Source organism: Nycticebus coucang, chromosome 9 (genome assembly GCF_027406575.1).
Source record: "Nycticebus coucang isolate mNycCou1 chromosome 9, mNycCou1.pri, whole genome shotgun sequence".
Lineage (NCBI taxonomy): Eukaryota > Metazoa > Chordata > Mammalia > Primates > Lorisidae > Nycticebus > Nycticebus coucang.
This window is the reverse complement of record NC_069788.1, coordinates 77,209,886-77,234,508: the sequence shown is the minus strand read 5'-3', so window position 1 is coordinate 77,234,508 and position 24,623 is coordinate 77,209,886. Positions and strand designations below refer to the sequence as shown.

The 24,623-nt window shown below is 41.5% G+C and overlaps 1 pseudogene; it reads right to left on the bottom strand.

Annotated features, from left to right (window-relative positions):
* The window catches only part of LOC128594752 (heterogeneous nuclear ribonucleoproteins C1/C2-like), a 31,538-nt pseudogene extending 10,518 nt beyond the window's left edge, over window positions 1-21,020 (bottom strand).
* Window positions 21,021-24,623: the final 3,603 nt, after the last annotated feature.

Below are 24,623 nucleotides of genomic sequence, written 5' to 3'. Positions count from 1 at the left end.
GTTTTGTTTTTTTTTTGTTTTCGTGGTTTTTTTTTGTTTGTTTGTTTGTTTTGTTTTTGTCTGTTTTTTCCTCACCATTTTCTTAGAGGAGATTTTGATAATTTTTTATTATTACTTTTTATATAGATATATTTTTTATTTCTATGTATTCTAATTTTAATTTCTTCTTTCTTCTCTTTTAACATTCCTACTAACACCACTTTTTTCTCTCTTTTTTTTCCTTTCTTTCAATTATTTTACGATAATCACTATTTTCATTGCAGTTGTTCTTATATTGCTGTTGTCGTGGCTGTTACCTGTATGTCTATGTGTTTCCGTCTGTCTCTGTATCTATGGGCCCGTATGCCTGGTAACCTTTGTATCTGTTTATTTGTTCATTTGGTCTCAATGAGCTTGGTGTTACGACCTGCAACTCTGAGCTCCTAGCACTCCCCTCCACTCTCACTCCGTGATCTGGAGACCTGCACCCCCAGGAGTCCAGATTCTTGGGTGAACTCTTGAGAGGTGTAGACAGGACCTGGACTGTAGCTGGCCAGTGGAGCGAGAAGACGACGGTCAGCTAAGAGGGAATTACGCTGGAGCGGTGGTGCCCCGAGGTGCAGAGCAACAGCTGTCTTCAGCAATAACAAGGCCCACCCCCAGATATCCCATAGCCTCTCCTCCTGTCTTCCTGGGCAACCATATGAGGCCGAGCATCTTCTCAGATGGCAACCACCATGGAACAAACCTGGGACTGAAACACAGGCCCCGTGAGTAAAGGGTTTGCCTGAGGCGGCACTGACCTGGGTGGAACACGGGGACTAGAAAACACACCTGCAGAGCCAGGAAACTCCCAGGGTGGGGCTGATCCAGAGGACCGCTTTACTGAGCCTAAGACACACCTGGCCATCAGGGGATCACCAGGCTATAGACAAAGGAGGCCAAGAGGCTACAGCTGACAACTGATCGTGCTGCAAATACAAACCCGCAGGACTAAAGACAGGGCCTGAGGCACAGGTTCTGGGAACTCAAATCAGCCTCTCCTCTGCAGAGGAATCTAGCAGGGTCAGAAACAAACTCCCACAGGGTTGTTCCATTCACCCAGTAACATAAACTAAGGGTGGGGCTGGAACTGAGGGAACACCTCCAGCCTCCATCAAGTGCCCAAGGTTGACAGGCCACACCACCCCCTGCTGGATAAAGACAGAGAGTAGAGGCCTAGACAAGCAGACACAGACTACCCTGTGACTTAGGCAGGTGCAAACCCCTTGAGTATCTGCTTACTGCAGACAACTGACTGGGTCACAGCCCTGTGGGGTTAGCAGCGACTGGGTGTGACAGAGCTGCAAGTAGGGAAGGAGGCATCAATCTTCCAGACTGATCTATTTACTGGGTGGCTCCTCCTGACTCCATGCAGCACTGGAGCAAGCCATATTACAGCAGTCACCAGACCCCTGTGATCCAGTTCCCAGGGACCTCTTGAACTCTCCCACCCAAGACAGCTGCTGACTGAGACAATTGATTTGGACCTTTTGAACTGAGCCACTCACCTGGGGACTATCCAGGTGGTGCCCTGGGTGTGTGGTTGTAGGAAGGTTTGATTTTCCTTTTCCATTTGTTGTCTGTGGTGGGTGGGGTGACTTAATTGTTGGTATTTCTCCATAGCTAAGACTTCAACCCAGAGTAACTGTTTCACTAGGGTCAAATAGAAACCAGCTGAAAATAAGACAGAACCACTTAGCCCTTCTACACCAAACAGGGCCCCAGTTTCTCAGCACTGTACGGGTCCTCGACAAAACACCAGGGGAGAAATAAAAGGGAATAAAACAATCATGGGGCGGAATCAGTGGAAAAACTCTGGTAACATGAATAACCAGAATAAATCAACCCCTCCAAGGAAAGATACAGCAGATGTAATTGAAGATCCCATTCGCGAACAACTGGCTGAGATGTCAGAAATCGAATTCAGAATTTGGATGGAATACAAGATTAACAAAATGGAACTAGGAATTCGTGGAGAAATTCAAAAGCTGTCTCAAGAATTTAATGAATTTAAAGACAAAACCACCAAAGACTTAGACACACTGAAGCAAGAATTTGCAGCCCTCAAAGATATGAAAAATACAGTAGAATCCCTCAGCAACAGAATGGACCAAGCAGAAGAAAGGATTTCCGACATTGAAGATAAAGCCTTTGAACGCTCCCAAACTCTCAAAGAGGAAGAGAAATGGAGAGCAAAAATGGATCATTCTCTCAGAGAGCTCTGGGATAACTCGAAGAAGGCAAATATCCGACTCATAGGAATTCCTGAAACAGATGAAGTGGCCTCACAGGGTGCAGAGGCCCTTCTGCATGAAATTATGAAAGAGAATTTTCCAGACATGCCTAGAGAACCTGAAATTCAGATAGCAGATAGCTTCAGAACCCCAGCACGACTCAACTCCAATAAGACATCCCCCAGGCATATCATAATTAACTTCACTAAAGTTAATATGAAGGAGAAAATTCTGAAAGTGGCCAGGCGAAAGAAAACTATTACCTTCAAAGGAAAGAACATTAGAATGACTGCAGATCTCTCTGCTGAAACTTTTCAAGCCAGAAGAGGGTGGTCATCAACGTTTAATCTCCTAAAGCAAAATAACTTTCAATCCCGGACCTTGTACCCAGCTAAACTGAGTTTCATTTATGATGGAGAAATTAAATACTTTAATGACATTCATATGCTAAAGAAATTCGCCATAACCAAACCAGCTCTTCAGGATATTCTCAGACCTATCCTCCATAATAATCAACCCAATGCTCTACTACAACAGTAAACTCACTCAGAAACTTCTGATCAAACTCCAACTTCCACAATGGCAAAAGGATTAAAAATGCCCACTGGACTTTTGAAAAACTCAATACCCCAAATTTCACCAAACTTATCAATACTCTCCATTAATGTGAATGGCTTAAACTGCCCTCTAAAGAGACATAGGTTAGCTGACTGGATACAAAAACTCAGGCCAGATATTTGTTGCATACAAGAGTCACATCTTAACTAAAAGACAAATACAGACTCAGGGTGAAAGGATGGTCATCCATATTTCAGGCAAATGGTAACCAGAAAAAACAGCTATTGCAATTTTATTTGTGGATACAATAGGCTTTAAACCAACAAAAGTAAGGAAGGACAAAAATGGTCACTTCATATTTGTTAAGGGTAAGACTCAATATGATGAGATTTCAATTATTAATATCTATGCACCCAACCAGAATGCACCTCAATTTATAAGAGAAACTCTAACAGACATGAGCAACTGGATTTCCTCCAACTCCATAATAGTCGGAGATTTTAACACTCCTTTGGTAGTGATGGATCGATCCACCAACAAAAAGCTGAGTAAAGAAATTCTAGATTTAAATCTAACCATCCAGCATTTAGATTTAGCAGACATCTACAGAACATTTCATCCCAACAAAACTGAATACACATACTTCTCATCAGCCCACGGAACTTACTCCAGAATCCATCACATCTTAGGTCACAAGTCTAACCTCAGTAAATTTAAAGGAATAGAAATTATTCCATTCATCTTCTCAGACCATCATGGAATACAACTTGAGCTGAGTAACAACAGGAATCTGCATACTCATACAAAAACATGGAAGTTAAATAACCTTATGCTGAATGATAGCTGGGTCAGAGATGAGATCAAGAAGGAAATTGCCAAATTTTTGGAACAAAATGACAATGAAGACACGAACTATCAGAACCTCTGGGACGCCGCAAAGGTAGTTCTCAGGGAAATTTATAGCACTGCAAGCCTTCCTCAGGAGAACGGAAAGAGAGGAAGTAAGCAACTTAATGGGACATCTCAAGAGACTGGAAATGGAAGAACACTCCAACCCCAAATCCAGTAGAAGAAAAGAAATAACCAAAATCAGAGCAGAACTAAATGAAATTGAAAACAAAAGAATAATACAACAGATCAATAAATCAAAAAGCTGGTTTTTTGAAAAGGTCAACAAAATAGATAAACCTTTGGCCAACCTAATCTCATCAATCAGAAACAACAAAGACAAAATAACAACAGACTCCTCAGAAATCCAAAAAAATCCTTAATAAATATTACAAGAAACTTTACTCTCAGAAATATGAAAATCTGACGGAAATTGACCGTTACTTGGAAGCACGTCACCTTCCAAGACTTAACCAAAATCAAATGGAAATGTTGAACAGGCCCATATCAAGTTCGGAAATAACATCAACCATACAAAATCTCCCCAAAAAGAAAAGCCCGGGACCAGATGGTTTTACATCAGAATTCTACCAAACCTTTAAAGTGGAATTAGTACCTATATTACTCAACCTGTTTCAAAAGGTAGAAAAAGAAGGAAGACTACCCAACACGTTCTATGAAGCAAACATCACCCTGATCCCCAAACCAGGAAAAGACCCAACAAGAAAAGAAAATTATAGACCGATATCACTAATGAATATAGATGCAAAAATATTTAACAAGATCCTAACAAACAGAATCCAGCAACATATCAAACAAATCATACATCATGACCAAGTCGGTTTTATCCCAGGGTCTCAAGGCTGGTTCAATATATGTAAATCTATAAATGTAATCCAGCACATAAACAAATTAAAAAACAAAGACCATATGATTCTCTCAATCGATGCAGAAAAAGCTTTTGATAACATCCAACATCCCTTTATGATCAGAACACTTAAGAAAATCTGTATAGAAGGGACATTTCTTAAACTGATAGAGGCCATCTACAGCAAATCCACAGCCAATATCATATTGAATGGAGTTAAAATGGAATCATTCCCACTCAGATCAGGAACCAGACAAGGCTGCCCATTGTCTCCATTTCTTTTTAACCTTGTAATGGAAGTTTTAGCCACCACAATTAGGGAAGAAAAGGCGATCAAGGGTATCCACATAGGGTCAGAAGAGATCAAACTTTCGCTCTTCGCAGATGATATGATTGTATATCTGGAAATCACTAGGGACTCTACTACAAAACTCTTAGAAGTGATCAAGGAATACAGCAGCGTCTCAGGTTACAAAATCAACATTCATAAATCCGTAGCCTTTATATATACCAACAATAGTCAAGTTGAAAAAACAATTAAGGACTCTATCCCATTCACAGTAGTGCCAAAGAAGATGAAATACTTGGGAGTTTATCTAACAAAGGACGTGAAAGATTTCTATAAAAGAACTATGAAACTCTAAGAAAAGAGATAGCTGAGAATGTTAACAAATGGAAAAATATACCATGCTCATGGTTGGGAAGAATCAACATTGTTAAAATGTCAATACTACCCAAAGCAATATATAATTTCAATGCAATCCCCATTAAAGCTCCACTGTCATACTTTAAAGATCTTGAAAAAACAATACTTCGTTTTATATGGAATCAGAAAAGCCTCAAATAGCCAAGACATTACTCAAAAATAAAAACAAAGCAGGAGGAATCACGCTACCAGACCTCAGACTATACTACAAATCGATAGTGATCAAAACAGCATGGTACTGGCACAAAAACAGAGAAGTAGATGTCTGGAACAGAATAGAGAACCAAGAGATGAATCCAGCTAATTACCGTTATTTAATCTTTGACAAGCCAATTAAAAACATTCAATGGGGAAAAGATTCCCTATTTAACAAATGGTGCTGGGTGAACTGGTTGGCAACCTGTAGAAGACTGAAACTGGACCCACACCTCTCACCATTAACCAAGATAGACTCTCACTGGATTAAAGATTTAAACCTAAGACATGAAACTATAAAAATAGTAGAAGAGAGTGCAGGGAAAACCCTTGAAGAAATTGGGTTGGGCGAGTTTTTTATGAGAAGGACCCCCCAGGCATTGAAGCTGCTTCAAAAATACACTATTGGGACTTGATCAAACTAAAAAGCTTCCGCACAGCCAAGAACACAGTAAGTAAAGCAAGCAAACAGCCCTCAGAATGGGAGAAGATATTTGCAGGTTATGTCCCCGACGAAGGTTTAATAACCAGAATCCACAGAGAACTCAAACGCATTAGCAAGAAAAGAACAAGGGATCCCATCGCAGGCTGGGCAAGGGACTTGAAGAGAAACTTCTCTGAAGAAGACAGGTGCACGGCCTTCAGACATACGAAAAAATGCTCATCATCTTTAATCATCAGAGAAATGCAAATCAAAACTACTTTGAGATATCATCTAACTCCAGTGAGACTAGCCTACATCACAAAATCCCAAGACCAGAGATGTTGGCGTGGATGCGGAGAAAAGGGAACACTTCTGCACTGCTGGTGGGAATGCAAATTAATACATTCCTTGTGGAAAGAGATGTGGAGAACACTTAGAGATCTAAAAATAGATCTGCCATTCAATCCTGTAATCCCTCTACTGGTCATATACCCAGAAGACCAAAAATCACATCATAACAAAGATATTTGTATCAGAATATTTATTGCAACCCTATTCATAATTGCTAAGTCATGGAAAAAGCCCAAGTGCCCATCGATCCACGAATGGATTAATGAATTGTGGTATATGTACACCTTGGAATATTATGCAGTCTTAAAGAAAGATGGAGACTTTACCTCTTTCATGTTTACATGGATGGAGCTGGAACATACTCTTCTTAGTAAAGTGTCTCAAGAATGGAAGAAAAAGTACCCAATGTACTCACCCTTATTATGAAACTAATGTAGGACCTTCACATGAAAGCTACAACCCAGTTACAACCTAAGAATAGGGAGAAGGGGGAAAGGGGGGGAAGAAGGGGGGAGGAGGGGTGGAGGGAGGGGGATTAATGGGATTACACCTGCGGTGCATCTTACAAGGGTATATGTGAATCTTAGTAAATGTGGAATGTAAAGGTCTTAGCAAAATAACTTAAAAAAGGCCAGGAAAGCTATGTTAACTAGTGTGATGAAAATGTGTCAAACGGTCTATGAACCAAGTGTATGGTGCCCCATGATCATACTAATGTACACAGCTGTCATTTAATAAAAAAAGAAACTAAAAAAAAAAGAAAGAAAAGAAAAGAAAATAGCAACCTCAAACTCTTAGGCTTAAGCAATTCTCTTGACTTAGCCTCCAGAGTAGCTGGGATTACGGAAATGCACCACAATTCCTGGCAATTTTTCTATTTTTAGTAGAGATGAGCTCAAGCAATCCACCCACCTCTGCCTACCCAAGAGCTAGGAATACCGGTTATGAGCCACTGTGCCTAGGCCCTTTATGTTTTTTATCTTCCCCCATTTATAGTATTTATAGTATAATTTTTATTATAATTTTCTTAAATAGTTCTTCTGAAAATATTTAGAGCTACATCAGTTATAAAGCATAATGTAGAGAACTCCAGAGGAGAAAAATATATAAAAATATATTGTTTTTACCCATATTTTATTCTTTTCATTTCTCTTTCTTTCTGGTATTTTATTTTTATTTATTTTTTACTTGTTACAAAACTTACTTGACTTATTCTCTTTGTGTAGGCTTACTGGTGGTGAATTATTTTCATTTTCCTTCATCTGAAAATATCTTAATTTTCTCTTCATAGGTGAGGGAAATGTTCACCAGATATTATTCTGGTGATATCAGATTCTGGGTTGACCATTCCTTTATTTCAGCACTTGAAAAATGTTGTGCCACTTCCTTCTGGCATCCATGATTTCTGATGAAAAATCTGCTGACATTTCAATTGTTTTTCCTCTATAAATGTAAAGTGTCACTTGCTGCTTTTAAGATTTTTTTCCTTTACTTTTTGTTCTTAGAAACTTGATGTGATACATCTTGATATGGATTACTTTGAGTTTATCCAGTTTGGAGTTTGCCTGAATCTTTAAATCTTTTGCCAAATTTGGGGGATTTATTTAACAATTATTTCTATAAGTACTTTTTTCAGCAATGCTTTCTTTGTTTCCTATTTCTGGGACTCTGATGACTCTGATATTAGATCTTTTATTTTAGTCTCACAGGTCTATGACCTTTTATTTTATTTTTTCTTATCATATTTTTTTCTAGTCTACTTTCATTCAGTTGCTCAGATTGGGAAATTTCTTCTGTTCTGTCTTCAACTACTAAATTTTTCCCTTGTCCCCTCTGTTGTGCTGTTGAGCCCATCATTGAATTTTAAGTTTTTGGTTATTGCATTATTTCCATATAGTTCTTCTTTATGCCTTCCTTTTCATATGTCTGTAGGCTGTGTGTCTGTCTTGTTCAGAAAAGTTTCTCTTCAAGTCCCTTGCCCAGCTTGCGATGGGATCACTTATTCTTTTCTTGCTTGTATGTTTGAGTTCTCTGTGGATTCCGGTTATTAAACCTTTGTCGGAGACATAACCTGCAAATATCTTCTCCCATTCTGAGGGCTGTCTGCTTGCTTTACTTACTGTGTTCTTGGCTGTGCAGAACCTTTTTAGTTTGATAAGGTCCCAGTAGTGTATTTTTGAAGCTGCTTCAATTGCCTGGGGGATCCTCCTCATAAAGTACTCACCCAGACCGATTTCTTCAAGGGTTTTCCCTGCACTCCCTTCTAGTATTTTTATAGTTTCGTGTCTTAAGTTTAAATCTTTAATCCAGTGAGAGTCTATCTTAAATAATGGTGAAAGGTGTGGGTCCAGTTTCAGTCTTCTGCAGGTTGCCAGCAGGTTCACCCAGCACCATTTGTTAAATAGGGAATCTTCCCCACTGAATGTTTTTAATTGGTTTGTCAAAGATCAAATAACAGTAAGTAGCTGGATTCATCTCTTGGTTCTCTATTCTGTTCCAGACATCTACTTCTCTGTTTTTGTGCCAATACCATGCTGTTTTGATCACTATCGATTTATAGTATAGTCTGAGGTCTGGTAGTGTGATTCCTTCTGCTTTGTTTTTATTTCTGAGGAATGTCTTGGCTATTCGAGGTTTTTTCTGATTCCATATAAAACGAAGTATTATTTTTTCATGATCTTTAAAGTATGACAGTGCAGCTTTAATAGGGATTGCATTAAAATTGTATATTGCTTTGGGTAGTATGGACATTTTAACAATGTTGATTCTTCCCAGCCATGAGCATGGTATGTTTTTCCATTTGCTAACATTTTCAGCTATTTCTTTTCTTAGAGTTTAATAGTTCTCTTTATAGAGATCTTTCACGTTCTTTGTTAGATAAACTCCCAAATATTTCACTGCCAAAGGAGTGTTGAAATCTCTGACTATTATGGAGCTGGAGGAAATCAAGTTGCTCATGTCTGGTTAGAGTTTCTCTTATAAATTGAGGTGCATTCTGGTTGGGTACATAAATATTAATAATTGAAATCTCATCCTATTGAATATTACCCTTAACAAATATGAAGTGATCTCTCTTATCCTTCCTTACTGTTTTTGGTTTAAAGCCTATTGTGTGTGCAAATAGAATTGCAACACCTGCTTTTTCTGATTACCATTTGCCTGAAATATGGACGACCATCCTTTCACCCTGAGTCTATATTTATCTTTTAAGGTAAGATGTGACTCTTGTATGCAGGAAATATCTGGCCTGAGTTTTTTTATCCAGTCTGCTAACCTGTGCCTCTTTAGAAGACAGTTTAAGCCATTCACATTAATGGAGAATATTGATAAGTCTGGTAAAATTTTGGGTATCAAGTTTTTCAAACATCCAGTGGACTTTTTTAATCCTTTCACCACTGTGGAAGTTGTAGTTTGATCAAAAGTTTCTGAGTGAGTTTACTTTTGTGGTAGAGGATTGGGATGGTCATTATGGAGGATACTTCTGAGAATATCCTGAAGAGCTGTTTTGGTTATGGCAAATTTCTTCAACATATGAATGTCATTAAAGTATTTAATTTCTCCATCCCAGGAATGGATTAACAAGCTGTGATATATGTATACCATGGAATACTATTCAGCCATTAAAAAAAATGGAGACTTTACATCCTTCGTATTAACCTGGATGGACGTGGAAGACATTATTCTTAGTAAAGCATCACAAGAATGGAGAAGCATGAATCCTATGTACTCAATTTTGATATGAGGACAATTAATGACAATTATGGTTTTGGGGGGGGACAAAAAGAGGGAAGGAGGGAGGGAGGGGGTGGGGCTTTGGTGTGTGTCACACTTTATGGGGGCAAGACATGATTGCAAGAGGGACTTTACCTAACAATTGCAATCAGTGTAACCTGGCTTATTGTACCCTCAATGAATCCCCATCAATAAAAAAAAATAAATAAATAAAATAAATAAATAAATGAAACTCAGATTAGCTGGATACAGGATCCAGGATTGAAAGTTATTTTGCTTTAGGAGATTAAAATTCGATGACCACCCTCTTCTGGCTTGAAAAGTTTCAGCAGAGAGATCTGCAGTCTTTCTAATATTCTTCCCTTTGTAGGTTGGATTTCTTACGTCTGGCTGCTTTCAGAATTTTCTCCTTCATATTAACTTTAGTGAAGTTAATAATGATATGCCTGGGGGGTGTCTTATTCAGATTGAGTCATGCTGGGGTTCTGAAACTGTCTGCTATCTGAATTTCAGAATCTCTTGGCATGTCTAGAAAATTCTCTTTCATTATTTCATGGAGAAGGGCCTCTGTGCCTTGCGAGGCCACTTCATCACTTTCAGGGATTCCAATGAGGCATATATTAGCCTTCTTCAAATTATCCCAGAGCTCTCTGAGAGAATGATCTGTTTTTCCTCTCCATTTCTCTTCCTCTTTGAGAGTTTGGGAGCATTCAAAGGCTTTGTCTTCAATGTCAGAAATCCTTTCTTCTACTTGCTCCACTCTGTTACCGAGGGATTCTACTGTATTTTTTCAGATCTTTGAGGGCCGCAAATTCTTGCTTCAGTGCATCCAAATCTTTGGTGATTTTGTTTTTAAATTTGTTAAATTCTTGAGACAACTTTTGAATTTCTCATTGAATTTCTAATTCCAACTTTTAAATTGCTCCTCGAATTTCTAATTCCAAATTTTCCTCCATTCTATTAATCTTGTTTGCAATCCAAATTCTGAATTTGTTTTCTGACATCTTGGCCAGCTGTTTATGAATGGGATCTTCAGTTACATCTGGCATATCTTTCCTTGGGTGGGTTGATCTATTCTGGTTATTCATGTTGCCAGAGTTTTTCTGCTGATTCCACCCCATGATTATTTTACCCCGTTTGATTTTTCCCCTGGAGCTTTGTCGAGGACCCATACATTGCTATGTCCTGAGAAACTGGGGACCTGTTTGGTGTGGTGGGGCTAAGTGGTTCTGTCTTATTTTCAGCTGGTCTCTGTTCAACCCTTGTGAAACAGTTACTCTGGGTTGAAGTCTCAGCTGTGGAGAAATACCAGCAATTAAGTCACCCCGCCCACCCCAGGCAACACTTGGGAAAGGAAAATCAAACCTTTTTACAACCACACACACAGGGCACCACTTGAATAGTCCTCAGGCGATTGTCTCAGTTCAAAAGGTCCAAATCAATTGTCTCAGTCAGCACCTGTGTCAGGTGGAAGAGTTTAAAAGGTCTCTGGCAACTGGATTGCAGGGGTCTGGTGACAACACAGATATGGCTTGCTCTGGTGCTCCATGGAGTCAGGAGGACCCACCCAGCAAATAGATTAGTCTGAGAAGGTTGATGCCTCCTTCCCCACCTTGCACCTCTGTCACACCCAGTCACTGATAACCCTGCAGGGGCTAGTGAACAGATACTCCAGGGGCTTGCACCTGCCTGAATCACAAGGAAATCTATTTCTGCTCAGCCAGGCTGCTGCGCTCTGCCTCTATCCAGCAGGGGGAGGTGAGGCCTGACAACCTCGGGTGCTTGATGGAGGCTGGGGGGTGTTTACTCAATTCCAGCCCTGCCCCTGATTGATGTTACTGACAGAACAGAACAGAACAACTTTTCGGGAATTTGTTTTTGTTCCTGCTAAATTCCCCTGCAGAAGAGAAGCTGTTTTGAGTTCCCAGACCCTGTGCCTCAGGCCCTGTCTTTGCCCCTGTAGATTTGTATTCAGTTAGCTATCAGTTCTAGCCTCCTGCTTTCCTTTGCCTATAGGCTGACAATCCCCTGAGGGCCAAGTGTGTCTTAGGCTCAGTAAAGCGGTCCTCTGGGTCAGCCCCGCCCTTGGGACTTCCCGGCTCTGCGTGTGTGTTTCTAGTCCCCACGCTCCACCCAGACCAGTACCGCCTCAGGCAAACCCCTTACTTATGGGGGCCTGCATTTCTGTCCCAGATCTGTTCCACGGTGGTTGCCACCTGAGAAGATGCCTGGCCTCCTCTGGTTGCCCAGGGAAACAGGGGGTGTGGCTTCAGAATATCTGGGAGTAAGCCCTATTGTTACCAAAAACGGCTGCTGCTCTGCGCCTTGGGGCACCTCCGCTCTGGTGTAGTTCCCTCTCAGCCGACCATCCTCTCCTCACTCCCGTGCTGCAGAATCAGCACTTACCAGCTGCAGTCTAGGCCCTATCCACACCCCTCGTGAAATCACCCAAGAACCTGGACTCCTGGGGGACAGGCCTCCAGACCTCAGAGTGAGAGTGGAGGGGAGTGATGGGAACTCAGAATTGCAGGTAAAGAATATATACAGTTCTATAAAGTTTTATGCTTGGGAGGAGAATGCCATGGCACCCTAGTAGGGGAGGTAGTTCAGTTTTTAGAGGATCTCTCCCGTGGAGTGTAGTGGGAGGACCTTTTAACCCTGCTCGTTTGTTTGTGGGACACTCTGAGCTGTTCTCATGGGGGAGGGGACTCCAGTCCGCTTGGTGATGGATTTTGTGCCTTTTGTTTGTATCCTTGGGGTCACAGCTTGCCTCAGCGGGGTTGATGTGCATTCTTCAACCTTCTCTCTTGGTGCAGCTCTAATCCACCAGGTTACTTGCTAAATTTCTTTTCTTTAACTCTCCTTCTGGACAGGAGCCTCTGTGGAAAGCTGGCTTCAGTCAGCCATCTTGTCTCTGCCCTCCCTCTAGTTTATTTTCTGAGTCTAAAAGATATATATGTTCATTAGATACATTTTTCAAATTGTGGAGAATATTTTTAAAAAATCATGTGATCCCTGACATGTCCAGTGTATTTTCTTTTATTTCCAATTTCTAAAAATTCACATGTGAATGATAGATCTTTTTTCTAAAAATAAGGATTACTAAAATTTACTTTTATGTGTTATATTAGTATATAACACACTATGTGCATTTTTCTTATAAGTTTTCTCTGAAAACATAGTTTCTAATAACTGCATAATATTGTCAACATGGTTGGATTTAACCACTGCTTTATGTTGTACATGAAACAGTTTGTAATTTTCTGCTTCTCCAAATAATGTTATAATAAGAACTATACTTATAGACATATCTTGTATGCACTTTAGATTATTTTCCAGAATAGATTCTGAGAAGATTAAAAAGATATGTGTAATTTTAAATTTCTTTATACACATTGCCAGGCTGATTGTAGAAAGAGCCAATGCATTTGCAGTCCACGAGAGTTCCAGGGCTTCTGCCATCCTTGCTGGCTTTGAGTGTTATCACATGTAAGATTTGCTATGGGTAAGGACTTCCCAAGGAAACTTGGGAAACTTGTGTTGCCCTTGGTAGAGTGCCGTGGTGTCACAACTCACAGCAACCTCAAACTCTTGGGCTTAAGCAATTCTCTTGACTCAGCCTCCAGAGTAGAAACCAGCTGTTTCTTTCAAGGTGGAGACATGCCCACCCTGTTTCCTTGAAAAGGACAGACACCACCCAGCTGTGGAGCACTGCTTGAAACCTTGCTTTATATGAGTTTAGAAAAGACTGTAGCTATTGTTTGTGAATAACCTGGCAGAGAGGAATCTCAGCACTGTGAGAAGGACAGGATGATGTTACCTCTGCTGCCACCAAGAAATCTGAAGTTCTACTTTATAAAGTGATTATAAACTCTGACAAATTATTAATCTCATTTCCTGATTCTTTTGAAAAGAATTTGAAAAGGGGGTTGGAGGTAGGGAAGGCATTCCAGATACTTAGGTCAAAGTTCTCTCTTCTGTTCCTCCTAAGGCAAGTTGTAGATCCTTTCTGAGCTTCAAAGTTTTGCCTGCCCAAGCAGAGGGCTGGGTAAGATGATTTCTGGGGCCACTTCCAGCTTCATTGTCCTGTTGTCTCATTGTGGTTAGAGGAACCCAGGTGCTGGTGCAGCTACTGTGTTGCTCCAAGAAGCCACATGGCCTCTGGCCTGCTCTGGTCAGCAGAGCCTCACCCGCAGGACCTCCACCTACCTACCTCCAACCCCAGGTCCACATATAAAACCTACCCCTTGTAAAAAGATAAAACGACAACACATTCAGCTATACACCAAATTGGCTTTTATTCACGAGTCATGAATCAGGGCGAGCTCCCACTTGGCAATGGCAGACAAATGGGTTTTGTAAGGTGGGAACAGGGAAACAGACCAATAGAAAAAACACTGGATAACACCATTTAACTCTTTGCAAGGCTTAAAAAGTGTAACTTCATTAGTAAGCTCACTCAGGTAGACTGGGGTCTCTTGTTTGGGGGAAAAACTAGTCTGTTTGGGGATCTACCTGCTTCCTTAAAGTTTCAGTTTAATGATGTGGCATTTAGTTGGAGTGACTCCAAACTGGTTTGGTCTGGTCTGCTGGGGCCTAAGGCAGGAACTCAGTCCAAAACAATGGCCTCCCATCATTTTTGTTTAACACTGGGTTTCTCTAACCTATTGACCTATTTTTAGAGGTGGAATCCACCTTCCCTGGGCTAGAGGGAATGGTGGGAGGCACTGAAATGGAGGAACACAGGAAATGTATACATGGTGTCTCAGTTCCAAAAGGCTTCCATGGAGTTGGTGGGCTGCAGGCTGATAGATGAAGTGTTTCTGACAGGGCCCACATTCAGTCAGTGTGTTCACAGCTCCTACCACCATAGGGCCCAGGACCCGGGCTCCAGCCAGCATAGCCTGTGCAGTCATACATTGCAGCCGTGTTTGAGGAGTGAGTTCAGTGGGACTGATGAGATCCACATTTGCAGTCTGCAGCCAGCCACACACAATATTATCAGTGAATAGAAATTGTCACTGTGTGTTTCTGCTCGGATTTTGGCAGGCAACCCTGACAGGATAGTGCATCATTACAGACCTAAATGAAGTCAGAGTCCCTTCTCTACAGATAGCAGGGCTTGGACAGACCAGACCATCCGTAATGAACTGCATTCCTAAAGCACCCAGGGAGTCTGGAGTTGCCACAGAGACATTCCTGAGAGGAGTCAGCAGTGCTGTCCCAGGAGGGCAGTGTTACTAGGCTAGTGATAGACACAGGGCTTGTGTGGGCAGGGCTAGAGGGCGCTGGGATTATGGAAGTATCTGGATAGCTCTGGAAAAATCTAGTAGCCATATTTAACAGGAAAAAAAAAGGTAAGTGTGGGAGTGGCAATATAGAACTTCTTGGAAATAAAGAGGAAGAAAGTAACAAGTCTGTATTCTCTGCCTTGGCCTGATCTCAACGTACCCCAGGCTTCTGACTAGACTACTCCACTTGGATTTCTGATGTCATTTCTGACTCAATTTATCCAAAACTGAGGTCATCCTCCCCCAAACTGCCTTCTTGGCCTAATTCTGTTAGCAAAACCACACTTGCAGACACCCAGAACAGGGCCTTCACTTTCTCCCCTTCATGAGGAATCTGTCCCAGCCCTGTTGGTGATCATCAGTCTCTGGATGTGTTTCTCTTTCTGACCTTTCTGAGTCACAATTTTGAAGTCATTGCTCACAAAAGTGAACCAAATTAAAGTTACTGGAAAAGAAAAAAAAATTTCAAAAAGGAGAACTAAACCCAAAATTGAGCTAGCCTAGGGGACACCCTATTGCTTCATCCTGCAGACACCAGCCCAGCCAGGACAGCACCACACTGCTCAGCCTCGCATGTCTCCTGAGCTCCCAGTGAGCCAGAGCCCACAGCCCACAGCCCACAGTGTTGCCTGCTTCTTTCCAGAATGTAATGGCCTGCCACATCGATTCCCAGGTCTTGGAACTGCCTTTGTGCCGAAGCCTCCAACCTTGCCTTTCCTGGCCTTTGCTACTCCCTTTCAAAATGCTGTCAATCTGTCTTCCCACCTGAGTCATGAAATTTCCTTTGTCCCTCTGAACTCTGCCTATCTCTCAAAGCCCAGCTTAGCTGTACAACCTCTGACTTGTGTCAGTTCTTCTCATTGGTACCTGCTCTGAGATTCTTCTTCACCCACAGCAAGGCCATGGCATGGTTATAAACTCAGGCCCCTGAACCAGATGTCACCTATAAGTATTAGCTGTGCAATTTTGGTAACTCACTTAACATTTCAGAGCTTTCATTATCTTACCTGTAAAAGGGGACTAATCATAGTTCCTAACTTAAAAGGGTTGCAGAGAGAATTAATTAGGATCTCTCATATAATTTGCTGAATATAATGCCTGGCAATTAATTAAGAATCACAACAAATTCTTGTTGTCATTATTTTACTTTTTTTTCCTCCCATTTCAACTTTTCCTTCTTGGTTGGTTTGCTTTAACACAGCCATCTTGTCTACCTTATTGAAACATAAGTTCTTTTATTTTTCAGCTTAATATAAGGGTACAGACGATTATGTTACACTGCATTTGTTAGGTAGAGTCCAAGTTATAGTTGTGTCCCTAACTCAAGGGGGACATATACCCCAACATTGTGCCTTTTAGTTGAGAGCTTACCAATCCCCTTCAGATCTGTCTATGTGGAGGAAGAAGAAATGGGGCTTTCTTTATCTCTAGTGACTAATCATGGGCCTGAGAAAAGGAGGAAGAGCCACCCAGGAAAGGGGACATAGTCATTCAATCACCTTTCACCTCAGCAAAGGATAGGATAATGTGATTTGGCCTTGGGGAATTTATAAAGCAGGTGAGAGAAGGGTTGATGGGGAAACACAGCTCTTAGATTGAACATTTCAGGCTCCACATGAGAAGGAATTAAAAGAGAGTGGAAGAAAGATACCAAATAGTAGCACTTGCTGTTGGACATTTGACGATTTTATTTGATCCAGGAACAAAACAGAGTCCCTTCATTTCAGAATATAAATTCCAAAACCATTTCTCATCAAAGAAAACTGAACTAAAGGTGAAGTTGAAAGATAAACCAATAAAAGGGAATTAAGGGTAGAAAAAATGAACCAAAGTATTCTAATATTCTTTTGGTATGTTGTGCTAAATGGAAAGACAAGCAAAAACACCCCTTAAATCCCTAGCTGGTTTTCCAGTCTGGGACTTATGGGAGAGCTCTTGCTTGTCCTATTGTTGTTTTAATCACCCTCAGGGCCCTGATACTTATCGCATTTGATTGATTCATTTCTTCCTTATTGACTTTCCTATCTCTAAAATGCACCATTGTATAGAATCTGGGCACGGCTACAAAGATTACTCCACAACTCAACGATGATCTACACTACATCCTGAGTCTCCCTCTCTCCTGTCTCTAACCTGAAGACAATGAACAAACTCAGTCAGCAATTCACATCTCCAGCCCAACACTATCCTTGTCAGCCATGGGGTTAGACCACAGGGGGGAGAAAAGCAATCAGAAAGGCACATTTGGGGTAGAAAGACCATGGTTTGGGCTTTCACTGGAAAAGTGGAAGAAAAGGATGCTTCAAAGGACTGGTTCTTCCACTAAAAAGAAAAGCAAAACAAAATGGCAACAGCAATAAAACAAAACAAATCAAGAATGGTGGAATAATCAGGCACATGATTTAGTAAAGGTTTTTTGGCTGAACTCAGTGTTTTGGTTTCAGTAGCCAATATGAGATGGAGGTTGGTGTGAGTTGGAAGGGGGCATGTTTGCATCCTAACCTGTGCTTTTTGTGCAAATTACTACTGGACTTAGCCTGTGAGCAGGCAAGGAAACATAAACGATTGTTTTAGGGTAGGCTTCTGGTTCACACCCGCCTATTAAAGATGTCAGCTTTCAAAATTATATTTGCAGCCTCTGTAATGAAAACCCAGTCAGGACAGGGGCAGCTGTCTTGTACCACAGGCAGAAATGAGAGTAGGAATAGGGTACTTGCACCTGGATTGGAAACCTTTGCAGGTGGATATCCTTTCTCTTCAATGATTTTCTTTTTTTATTTTTAAAAATTTTAATTAATGCATAATGATTGTAGATACTTATGGGGTACATAGTGATATTTCAGTACATACAATACAATGCACCCTGATCAGATCAGGGTGATTATTGTTAATAACATATTCATCATCTTCTTTGTGCTAGGGACATCCAGTATCCTCCTTCTAGCTTTTGAAACTATATAGTACATTATTGTTAAATATGGTAATCCTGCAGTGCTGTAGAACACTAGAACTATTCCATCTATCTGGCTGTGACTTTGTATCCTTTAACAAATCTCTCCCTATCCCTTCCTTCCCCTACCATTCTCAGCTTCTAGTGTCCTCTGTTCTTTTTTTAATACTTTTTATGAGATCAGCATTTCTACTTATGAATGAGAACATGGGATGTTTGACTTTCCGTGCCTGGCTTATTTCAGTAATATAACATCTTCCAATTCCATCAATGTTACTGCAAATGACAGAATTTTATTCTTTTAAATAGCTGAATAGTATCTCACTATGTATAAAAACAACGTTTTCTTAATCCACTCATCTGTTATTAGACACGTAAATTGATTCCATATATTGACTAATGTAAATAATGCTGCAGTAAACATGGAGGTGCAGATGTCTCTTCGATATACTGATTTCCCTTCCTTTGGATAAATGCCCAGTAGTGGGATTGCTGGATTGTGTTTGTAATTTTTTCAGGTACCTCCATACCATTCTCCATAATGGTTGCACTAGTTTACATTCCCACCAACAGCATATTAGAGTTCCCTTTTCTCTTCATCCTTGCCAGCATTTGTTGTGCGTGTGTGTGTGTGTGTATGTTTCTTTTTTTGTCTTTTTGATAATTGTCATCCTAAGTGGGGTGAGATGATACCACATTGTGGTTTTGGTTAGCATTTCCCTGATGATTTGTGATGTTCAGCATTTTTTCATTTATTTGTTGGCCATTTGTATGTCTTCCTTTAAGAAATGTCTGTTCAAATCATTTGCCCGTTTTTTAATATGATTGTTTGTTTGCTATTGAGATGTTTGAGTATATTTTGGATATTAATTCCCTGTTGAATAAGTGGTTTGAAAATATTTTCTCCCATTCTGTAGGTCGTCTTTTTACTCTGTTGATTGTTTGCTTTGCTGTGTGGAAGCTTTTTAGTTTGATACAGTCCCATTTGTTTATTGTAAAAGTAAAAATAAAGGTCTTATTCGTAAAATTTTTCCCAGACCAATATCTTGAAGAGTTTATCCCATTTTCTTCTAGTAGTTTTTAAGTTTTAGGTCTTACATTTAGGTTTTTATCCATTTAGCATTGATTTTTGTATTTTTTTTTTTTTTGTAGAGACAGAGTCTCACTGTACTGCCCTCGGGTAGAGTGCCACGGCATCACACGGCTCACAGCAACCTCTAACTCTTGGGCTTACGTGATTCTCCTGCCTCAGCCTCCCGAGTAGCTGGGACTACAGGCGCCCGCCACAACGCCCGGCTATTTTTTTGTTGCAGTTTGGCCGGGGCTGGGTTTGAACCTGCCACCCTCAGCATATGGGGCCAGCGCCCTACTCACTGAGCCACAGGCACTGCCCGATTTTTGTATTTTTGAGAGGTAGGTGTTTAACGTCACTCTTCTGCACATGGATAGTAGCCTACACTAGAGGGAAATGGTGCTGTTGCTGCATATATGCCTCGCATCTACTTCAAATGGTAAAGGTTGCAAAAAAAAGTGTTACTATTTGGCAACCCTGCAAAACTTATATTAGATAGTCTCAAGATATAAGCACATTTGTAGGCTTAAACTAAAACAGTCTTTCCTTGTACCAGATACTAAACCCAGAAATTCAATAGCAAAGTTTTGGTTATCAGCAGGACTTTTATCTGCTCTTTATCTAACTTTAACTCTGTGCTATCTTCTAGCTATTGTCTGCATCTTTCAGCCAGGGAATGCTGAGAGAACAAAGCGCAACTTCACAATTCATCTAAACAAAATATAATTGAGATGGAAAATCTGCAAAAGACAAAAATTAAAACAACTCAAAGCAAAAATCTCTTCTCTCCTCTCCCTCAAACACAATTCCTTGTGGAGCCAAATATTAGTGCCTTTTAGACTATCTTCCATGGATGTTGAGAATTGACCATACAGTGTTTTAAAATTACTGTCTCCAGATCATTGCTGGTGACCATAAAGTTGTGCTTTTCCCTGGGTCTGAGAAGAAAATATTCTTGGGAGCTTGCCGGACTTTTATTGCTGTGACCCAGCCATGTGCTTACCAGTGCTGGAGCCAACGAGGGTGTCTGAAAAATGTGCAGAAATGTGTGCTCATTGACTGCCTGGCATAGGCTTCTCCTAAGGTAGAAGAATAAGATGTTTTCCTACCAGAGTTTAGTACCCTGTTAATGAGAACTAGGAGAATACTTTCTGATGTACCTTTGACTCTGGCAAGGTGAGATGCTGTAGCTGGTCATTCCACCTCCAAATTGAGGACATTGTTGATCCTGAGATCTTAGAGACATCTGGTTCTTAATAACTAAATAACTGTCAATAAAAGTCAATGGGATATAACATCATGATATATAATTTAAAATATAATGTCTATAATATTGCACAGTACACAGAAATACCTAATGTTATACAGCTTCTACTGCTTCTGCTTATATCCATTTTCACAAATGCAGTATATAATACAGTACAATAATATATAATGTGTTATACATTATCATAGAATATACACATATATACATATCATGGTATGTAACATATAATTACATTCTTATAATATGATATATTATTATTATTATTTGATCATGGCTGTTGGTGTTCCTAGACTGGCAGAGCTCAGCTTTTAGCCCTCTCTAGGAATTACTCTTGGCTGAAGACAGCCACCTTACCCAAGGTTCCTGCCCTCTTGCTGGGGACAGCCTGCATCCAGATGACTGTTGATGCAAGGTATTCGGGCTTGGCCTTCTTACCCCAGTTTGGGACAGCTTTGCAGGACATCCTCAGCCTTTGAGCTCCCTATGGGTTCAGACCTTCATTCTTGCCCAATCCTGCTCTATCCCCTGCTTTCGTAGGTGTCCTTCCTGAGAGTACTCCCTAAGGAGCTCCTGTATGCTCCTCACCTCAGGGCTGCTCACCTCAGGGCCTGCTTCCTGGGGACCTAATCAGAACCTGATGGCCCCTGGACTACTGAGGAAGCAAACACCAAGGGGATTCCCAGTGCTGCGCACCTGCCACTGGCAATGTGAGTCCATCACTGGTGGTAGGTGGGTACCAGAACAGTGTGGGGTGGTGAAGCTTACCCTGGAGTGGCAGGGATGGCATGGAGATGGAAAGAAGGGCACCAAAGCACTATCTATATATCAAATGTTTGAGAAATACAGAGGAACTAGAAAGTACAAGGACAGTAGCATGGAAAGACTATTGTTAAAGAGGGTAGGTTCTTCAGAAAGCAAGATGAAAAGCTGAAAGGGAGCACTTAGCAGTGAACTTCTGGGCCTGAGGGCCCAAGGCCATAATGATCAAATAGTAGAAGACTCCCATGTCCTGTGGCCAAAGGATAGCATAGGCCAGTGCTAAGCTCAGGACCAAACATCAGAATGAGTAGAGAAAGCGGGATTGTAGACCTAGGCAGGTCTGCTAAGCCAGAGCCAGGCACCTATGTGGAAAAGAGTGGGACCCTGGGTCATAAGTTGGGGACATTTGCGTGGAACACTTGGAAATTTTGAATTCCCACATTCCTTTGAACTTACTGGGCTGCCAGAGCAACCCTTTTCTTCCCATTTGAGCCCTATTTGCCTTCCCTTTGTGCAGACAAATGCAGAGGCCTCTCTCCTGTATGACCACACATGCCTGTTGCAGATTTGCCCTGACTCTCTGGCCACCCCAGACCACTCCCTATTATTAAGTCATGGCACAACCTGGCTGGAGGTATGCTGGGCCCAGGAGAGTAGGCCAGGGCTTGTCCTGAAGATAGCTATGGGGCACAGGCAGCATGGGCTGCAGGGCTTGGGAGAGGATGGTGGGACTGGATGTCAAGGGTTTTGGAGCCAAAGTCACAGAAGAAGACAATCTGGATACAGGGATGCAAGATTTAATACCCTGGCCAGGACCTCTGACATGGTGCTAGTATGACAGCTTGAAAAAGCAGTGGTCTACACCATGTGAAGTAGAAAAGTCCAAATTACTCAGCACCTGGAGGAAGAAAGGATTAAAAGGTAAGGCCAGAAAGCCCCACAGGTGATCATGTTCTGTAGGAGGGACTTGCAGCATCTCTGTTTACTTTAGCACTGAGGAGCATTATTACGATGGAGCCATAGCACACTTAACAAGCTTGGTAGCAGCCTCCCTATACACAAAGGTTATTCCTGGGGGTCTGTTGCAGAATGGAGTTCCTGGATGATGATAGCAAGGAAACCCCTGGAACAGCAAAGGCCAGAGGAGAGGGTCCCAGCATCAGTTATCCTGAAGAGTGATAAGATTAGAGGAACAAGCAGAAGGCCCATCTTATAGGCAGCTATGGAGGTGACTACTGATAAGACCTCCTTGGGGCAAGAATGAGTGCAGCTAGCAAGAGGACTGATCACTCAATCAGGAACCAACAGATGTCAGGATAGATGCCCATGAGCCTAAGGACAGTTGTCTCCATAAAAAGTCAAGATTCTCTTGCCCTACTTCAAGTCTCGTACCTGTTGACTAAAGAAGGGTTAGGCCATCAGGATGAAGACCTAAAGTACCATGACAAGCACATATGGTGGTTCCTTGTCCTTCCCTAAAGGGACCTATAGGCATTTACTCAGACAACTGAACACTAGGGAAATGAAAATACCCAAATATTTTGAGGATGATTGGATACAAGATTCACATTGACATTAATACCCAGGGATCCCAAATGTCATTGCGTTCTCAGCCCCATTTCAATAGAATGGAGGCCAGGCATTGAATAGAATCCACTGGGCCCACAGACCCACTCATAGTTATTTTCCCCTTCCTCAAATGTATCATCAGAATGGACATATTTGATAATTTGCATAATTCTTGCTTTGGTTCATCAGCCTGTGGAATAAGAGATACAGAAGTGGGGAAAGCCAGTGTGAAGCCTCTGAGGTTTCCCAGCCCTCCATGAAAGAATAAATCAGGAACAAAATTGCGTGTTGGGGGAATGGCAGAGGTAAGAAGCACCCTTGTAAACCTAAAGGATGTAGTCCTCCATCACATCTCCATGTAATCCACCAATTGTTCCCCAGAAGACCAAAACAGGCCAAGGAAGACAGTAGTGAGCTACTTGAGAATTCAACCAAGTCACTGCGCAACTGCAGCCCCTGTGCCTGATGTGGTATCTTTGCAGAAGCAGATTAACAATATAGCCGTTAATCTTCTTTTCCAATCTTTAGGGAGAATCAAAAATAACCCACATTCCTTTGGAACAGACAGTGATGTACAATTCTACCACAGAGCTATGAAAGTTCTTCTACCCTCTGTGATGATTTAGCCTAGGGAGACCCAGGCCATTTGAACACCCACAGAGCCTCACACTGGCCTACTGTGTGGGTGAATCCCTGCTAATTAGAGCCAGTAAGCAAGACATAGCAAGTCTATTGGAGGCTATGGTAAAACATATGCACTCTATGAGGTGGGAAATAAACTCTGTGATGATGTAGGTAGAGGCCACCAACTAGGTAAAAGCTGGAGGATCTAGGGGTATGGGCATGCCAAGACATCCCTCCAAAGTTAAGGACACATTATTGCATCTCACACCTCCCACCACAAACAAGGAGGCACTTTGCCTGAGAAGTTTTGGAAATAGCATATTCCACACCTAGTCCAGGTGTATAGAATTTCCTAGGGCTGCTGTAATAAATCACCACAGACCAATTGGCTTAAAACAACAGACATCTTTTCTCTCACAGTTGTAGAAGCCAGAAGTCTAAAAATGAAGATGTTGGCAGGGCCCAGCTCCCTCCAGAGACTCTAGGGAAAGACCCTTCTGTTTAGCTTGTGGCTCCTGGTGTTCCTTGGCTTATAGAAGCAACCCTCCGATCTCTGCCTCCATCTTCACATGGCCTTTCTCCCTGTGTATTTCTGAATGTTTCAAGTCACCCTCTCTTTTTGCTTATAAGGACATTTGTCATCGTATTTAGGGTCTTTGCTAAATCGAGAATGATCTTATTTCGGGAGCCACACTTTAAATATATCTGCAAAGACATTATTTCCAAAGAAGGTCACATTCACAGGCAGTGGGATTAGGAATTGGATACCTCTTTGGAGGGTCAACATAATTCAGTCCACTATGCTGTATGATACAAAAGGCTGTCAACCTTGGGTGGGTTACAGAGCAGGCTGTGGTGCAAGGAGGTGGCCCTGCCAGGTGGCCACACAATCTAGCAGACTCTACAGTAGAGAGAGCCTCTGTGGGGAAAGATCCACGTGGAATATTAGCAAGCTAAAACAGTGGGAGGATTACTAGTCCCGAAGGTTTGGGATCAGGACCCTGTCATCCCAAGAGGACAATTATTCACTTCATGGAAAACAGCTTCCAGTGAGCTACTAGACCAGCGGTTCTCAACCTGTGGGTTGTGACGCCTTTGAGGGTTGAACAACTCT